We start from the raw sequence: 6,978 nt of genomic DNA on the forward strand, positions 1-6,978 counted from the left end.
CCAGCTGTAAAAACTCTGCCAAATCAGATTGGAGCCTGGTGTAGCCATCTAGTTCACTAGTCCTCAGTCAAATCGTCCAACCCATGCTAGCATGGAAAGCAGACGTTAAACGATGATGATGATGATGATGATGATATAAGGTTGTATCAGAAAATTTCTGGACCATGCTTAGAAGATTGTACACTTTCCCTGTGGTAAATAATGTATTTCATATATTATTTATATTCAGGCACCAAAAAGAACCCCCCAAAAAACCCCCAAAAAACCAATACTGAAGGCTGGTTTCACAAATTTTGTAGTGCATATATTTGTCTCTTGGACAGGATGCTAGTCTGTCACAAAATTCTTCACTTTTGCCAGCTGAGTGGACTGGAGCAATGTGAAATGAAGTATTTTGTTTGAGAACACAACATATCGTCTGGTCCAAGAATCTTATGATCATGAGTGCATCACCCTATTCCTTAAGCCATGTGCCTCCACAAGTAGGTAACACTGTTTCAAATAATCCTTTTGGGAATACACACAAAGATCTCAACACAATTTTCTTTCCTCAAAAGCACCACAGAACTATTCTTTTTGTACTTTTCTTGTAGATCTTCCAGTATCACCTGGAATTTGTTGAAATTTCTCTCATCTCAAAATGTAACCCCTTCTACGCCTACTCCATGTTGAAAAATGTGACAAAATAAAAGGGAGATAAGTCAAGCATGTAAAGAAGTGTGGAACTAGTCAGAAGACAAACTTCAATGGAACGTAACACAAAATGTTTTTGCATGAGAAAATTCTGGCAATCTTTATAACTGATTTTAATCATGTGAGAGACCTGTTGAATAGTTTGGTAACTTTCTTCAAAGAAGAATCCATAAAATCCCTCTTGTTCTTCCATATTGTAATTTGCTAGTGGCTGGTCACCTTGAATACTCATCTTGAACTGAGACTCAGCCATGAATCTGCCGTAGTTCTACATTTATATTAAAGTTTTCCTATCTTATGCTTTATGCCCCTAATTATGAAACATCATAGGAGCTAAAATAAGAGTCCCTATGTCGTCACCCGACCTACTAAAAATAGTAGCTACATTTTTTCACATTTCACACTTCTTAAGAAAGGAAAAGACACATTTGTAGTCCTACACATCCCTAAAAATAAACAAAAAACAGAATGATTATGGTTGGGATGCTTTCCTATTTCGTTACTGCCCACAAGGGGCTACACACAGAGGGGACAAACAAGGACAGACAAACGGATTAAGGCGATTATATCGACCCCAGTGCATAGCTGGTACTTATTTAATTGACCCCGAAAGGATGAAAGGCAAAGTCGACCTCGGCGGAATTTGAATTCGGAACGTAGCGACAGACGAAATACCGCAAAGCATTTCGACCAGCGTGCTAACGATTCTGCCAGCTCGCCACCTTCCATTGGTTGGGATGCTTTCCATCATTGAGTGACTCGATGAGGCCTGACCCAGGGCTAAACAACAACAGTATGCAATCTATAAAAGCGATTGATGTATTTAAAAAAAATATTGTATTGCAGTCGCCTGAACTCTCAAAGCATACATAGGTCAATTAAAATTTTGACATTTCCTACATCAGTAGTTGTCTGAGTGATAAAAAGGAAGCTACTACTCTCTTCCTCAAGAATATATATGAGTGTGTATTGCGTTGATACTTCAAGCTGGGTGACAAACTAATGATACATATTTGGTTTTGTATAAGAAATGTGTATGTTCCTGTCTGTAACATGATGTAAACAGACGAGTTGTTAGCAGCCTCGCAAGGGGATTGCTACGTATGTCGTTATTTGCTAAAGTGTTGAAGGATGCACATCAGAGGACAGCGTTGATTTATTTTATCAAAGTCTTTATGCGAACACAGAACATCAAGAAATCCGGGTAGAAAGAGAAACTGTTCTCAATGTAAACTCTTTGGTTTTGGAAAGATGTACATCATTTCAATGTTAACAAGCCTTTTGGGTATTGGTCTGACAGGAAGATTATTGAAGCTGTCTCTGGAGGGCAATTCTTTTGCTGTTGGTATTTTCTCATATTTTGCCACACGCATTAGTGCAGAACACCGTAAACTACTTTTCTGTTATGTTCGGTGAGAAAATAAAATTGTCCATAGATCTACAGTATTTTCATTTCTCATTATTCTCTCTGCTATCCACCTAACACATTAGCAGGAATTTTTAAAATATTATTAGTATTATTGAGGATAGTGGGATCACACAGAAGTATTGTTGGAGCTACTTAAGCTATTGTTATTTCGAATCCTACCAAATTCAATTTCACCTGTCATACTTTTAGGGTTGATATAATAAGTGTCAATCAAATACAGGGACCAATTTTTGTTTTTTAAATTGTGCTAAGCATATAAGCCAATATTATGACATTGAACCAATTGAAGGAGTCTTGACCCGCCAGAAATAGCAGCTAAAACACCATCAACTAGTGGTTTGAAACAAACTGTCATCTGAAAAATAACATGGAAAAGTCATGAGTATTTAGTTCTAGTTAAATTCAATTAGCACTTAACTAGAACCAAATAACAATAATATTATGGAAGTACAAGCAAAAGTATTTGGCATTGAATGGGTGTTGAATATATAGAAACACTTTTTTGTTTCATTAAACTTAAATGATTAAATTTGTAAATGAGTTTTCTGCTGGATGTGTACCAGAAGTACGTTTATTATTTGGCTGTCTAGCCTTAAATATCCAATGGAAGAACAGCCGTGCTGTCATTAGTAGGCCTAATGACATTAATAATATTAATGATGAAGCTTTTACCCAATTCATTAATGGCCTAAATTTTACTAAGGTATAGTATATTTAGACAATAATGATGTTGATGACTTTATACTCATAAGGAAAATTTTCTCAATGGCATTGATCCTAAGTTTGTTAAAAAATTAGAGTCCATGTGTTCATTCAATGTCACTAAGGGGTCATTTGAGTATGCTAGATAATTTCACTGGTCTGTGGATATTTTAGTTGCACTGAAAAAGAAATTCACCAGAGATATATATTGAGATACATGTCTATGGATTAGTTATGTCCCAGCATTCCAATTGACATACATTAAAATGCACTTAGAAATAATTTTATTAACAGCATCAACCATTTTGATCTGAAAATAACTAATCTAGATTTTGTATATTTATTAGCCCTTACCTTCAAAGTAATCGCAGACATATACCAGTCATGCCAAACTGAAGTAATTATCTATTAAACAGAAGTCATCTCCACTGAACTAGACTTGATGTATACATAGTGGAAGATAGATTTAAAGAATGATAATTCAGCCATACTTCTTTCAGAAATATAGAGAAGAAATGGAAAGCAACTAAACTACTGAATAGTATGTAGCATTTGAGAGAACATTACTATTGCCTTCAACTTTAAGTGGTAGATTCATAACAGACAGAAACCATTGAAAAATAGTATGAAAATTATGGAATATGCTTAACTAAAGAGAGTCTCATAATCAGCATCATTAATAAATCTACAAAGTATGTAAGTATCAGATAAGAGATCCTCACCAAGTCCTGCTACATTGCAAAGTGTCTGCTGAAACATAAGAAAAGTATACCACCACCCAAATAAGTGGAATAATTCTGTATTTGTAACTATATTTCTCTTCTTGATTTAAGCCCATATGAAACACACTTGATCTCTATAGTCTCTTCTGTTAACTCACTACAATATATAATTATTGATGCTTTATAATTTCAGCTCATTCATTTTCTATATTTACAACCACTTATCAGTTTATTTTAATCTCTTTCCAACTTGTTTTCAACTAAAATAAGGTAAAGAACTCACTCATAAAATATATGAAAAAGCTATGTGACTTACAATATTTTCAAACATATAATACAAAATTACCACTGATATCCAAGAAAGAGATTGATATTTAATTTTTTACAGATTTTCTAGAATTTCTGGACATAAAACTCTGAATCACAATGTATTATCACTACTTGACTATATCATATAATATATTTAACTGATCACTATGATTTTGCTTGTGTAAACACATAAACAATGAGTCATGCATACATACATATATGCATGCATACATACATACATACATACATAACATACGCACACATACACACACACACTGTGTACAGATACACATACATGTATACATTCCCATATTACTAGAGGGAAGAAAGTGAAAATAAACAGAGGCATAAAGAACTGAATAGTTGTTGGTCATTCCTCATATGGCATCATTCTGAAGGTTTTCTCCTGCAAGGAAACATAAATGAGGAAAGCATTTGGCAATATTAAGAAAAATATTCTGTATCTCTACCTGTTTAAATGAAGGTGTTCCTCTCCCCATAGGCCATTCCTTTCATTTTTTCAGTCTCTTCAAATGAAGTGAGGAAATTATCACACTTGAAGGTCTACATTCATATTACTATTATTAAAATAAAATACACACTGACCTTATGATAACTTTGCAAAAAAAAACAAAAAAAACCCTTCTCTTTAAGTGTTAGTAATAACATTTATTTTATTAAATTATTTTCCAATGATTATTTCATGACTTTATAACTAGTTATATTAGACAGCTTAATTAATGAGATACTGAATATGATTGAAAGAATAATGTTTTATGAATATTGCTTATTTTACTGACATAAAAATGTATGTCTTTCAGTGTTTTTGATAAATTGGAAATTAACCAGTGTTAGTTAATTGTAATCCTTCTTCCTTGGGGATGTCAGAGATCTAAAAGAAAATATATTATTACCAAGATTACGATAAAAGAGTGTAGCTCTTGTAGGCTTATCTACTCAAAATAAAGAATGTATTTGCTGACATGATTTGACATTTTCTACTTTCATTTTATTGACTGAATTTTTATTTCTATGCAGTCAGATCATCCAAGAATTTTTAGTATGAAATAGTTGTTGTTGATGTACAAGTAATCATATTTGGTGGGTTGTTATTAATATGTTAAGAAATATATATTAGCAACAGAATCAGTATTATCTATCCTCACTTAAATGTGGATGTTCTGTTAGAACAAAATGTTCTGTGGTAGATACCATAAGAGAAACTCTCATATTGGCTTTCAATGTGAAATGCTCTTTCATTAATACCACTGGCAGGGAGATAAGTCCCTGCTACCTCCAGTGCCAAGACCACCAGATCACATGAATTGACTTTCCTTGGTCTTATCAATGATGGATGCTCAATTGCTAGAGATAGCAGCGGCTCATCTCCCTGCCAGTGATATATAGAATAACGGTGCCAGATCAAGCACTGGTGCTACAAATAGCCATTGGGTTTTAAAAAATATATATATCAGCAACAGAGGCAGTATTAATCTCCCTGCCAGTGATATATAGAATAACAGTGCCAGAACAGGCACTGGTACTCCAATTAGCCAGTGAGCTTGTTAAATATATATATATGTATATGTATATATATATATATATATATTAGCGACAGAGGCAATATCAGTACCAAGATGTAATATCTATTTCCACTTAGACATGGATGTTCTGTTAGAACAAACTATTATTAATATGGTTTCAAAGTTTTGGTTGGTGTGTTGGCTGAATTGTTATCACACCAGACAAAATGCTTAATGGTATTTCATCCATCTTTATATTCCGAGTTCAAATTCGCCAAGGTTTACTTTGCCTTTCATCTTTTGGGGTTGATAAAACAAGTACCTGTTGAGTTCTGGGGTTGACCTAATTGACTTAGTCCCTTCCCCAAAATTTCTAGCCTTGTTCCAAAATTCGAAACCAATATGGTTTCAAAGTTTGACACAAGGCCAGCAATTTTAGTGGTAAGTCAATTACATTGACTCCTCACCATACTCAACTGGTACTTATATTATATTAACCCTGAAAGGATGAAAAGTAAAGTTGACTTCAACTGCATTTGAACTTAGAATATATGTTAATGATATAAAGCAAAACGAAGAGGGAAGAATTCAGGATTTTGTTGGCTTATTTTGATCAGGCATCTATGAGCTTTTACTCCTTATCTATAACTATCACCTTTTTAATCTGTTCAAGAAGGATCAGTCAATTTAAAGCTAAGGTTTCCTTCAAATTCTTTAGACCTTCAGTTTCAGACACAGATTTTGACTATTAAGTTTGTCAAATACTTTAAAATAAATCTAAATATGTAATCGTGCATATTTTATGTTGGTAACTTTGTCAGGTTATTTACACATTATATTTGTGTAACACATTAACTGTGATTTGTAGGAACTCCATTTTAGGAAATAATGCTGCTTCAATAAACAGAAAGTGAGCACAGGTCATTGTATTCCTGGCACTGCTATCTTGGAAACAATAGATGCCAATTATATTGATCTGTATTTCTCAGCCTTATACTTGTCTAATTCTAAAACTTTGACTATTCAAAGTATAATCTACTTAATTTCTTTAAGTTTTATTGATGTAAGAAGTAATTAGTCTAAAACCTAACTGATGCATTTCACTTATAGTGCTATATATATATATATATATATATATATATATATATATATGGATACATACATACACACACACACACATATTTAATTCCATTGTCACTAATTGTGACTGAGAGTGCTAGGTAGCACCTACATTGCTAGAAATAAGAGTTAAAAACCCTTAGAGCCACAAGAAAGCACATTTTATAAACTAACAGGGGAGATAACCACTCCACAATGAAACGAAATCACTATAATAGACTAGTTTCACCTGAAAAGTACAAGCTCATCTGTAGTGACTACTCTATCGCTGGATGGTTTGGCTGGCAGTTATCTAACCTGTCATTATAAGAAAATGTGCTTTCTTGTGGTTCTAAGGGATTTTAACTCTTATTTCTAGCAATATAGGTGCTACCTAGCACCATCAGTTACAATTTGTGAGAATTGAATTTTTCCTTTTTAGTTTTATATTGCATATAAACTGCCTTTGTTATTTTATATATGTGTGTGTGTGTATATATAT

Source organism: Octopus bimaculoides, chromosome 3 (genome assembly GCF_001194135.2).
Source record: "Octopus bimaculoides isolate UCB-OBI-ISO-001 chromosome 3, ASM119413v2, whole genome shotgun sequence".
NCBI lineage: Eukaryota > Metazoa > Mollusca > Cephalopoda > Octopoda > Octopodidae > Octopus > Octopus bimaculoides.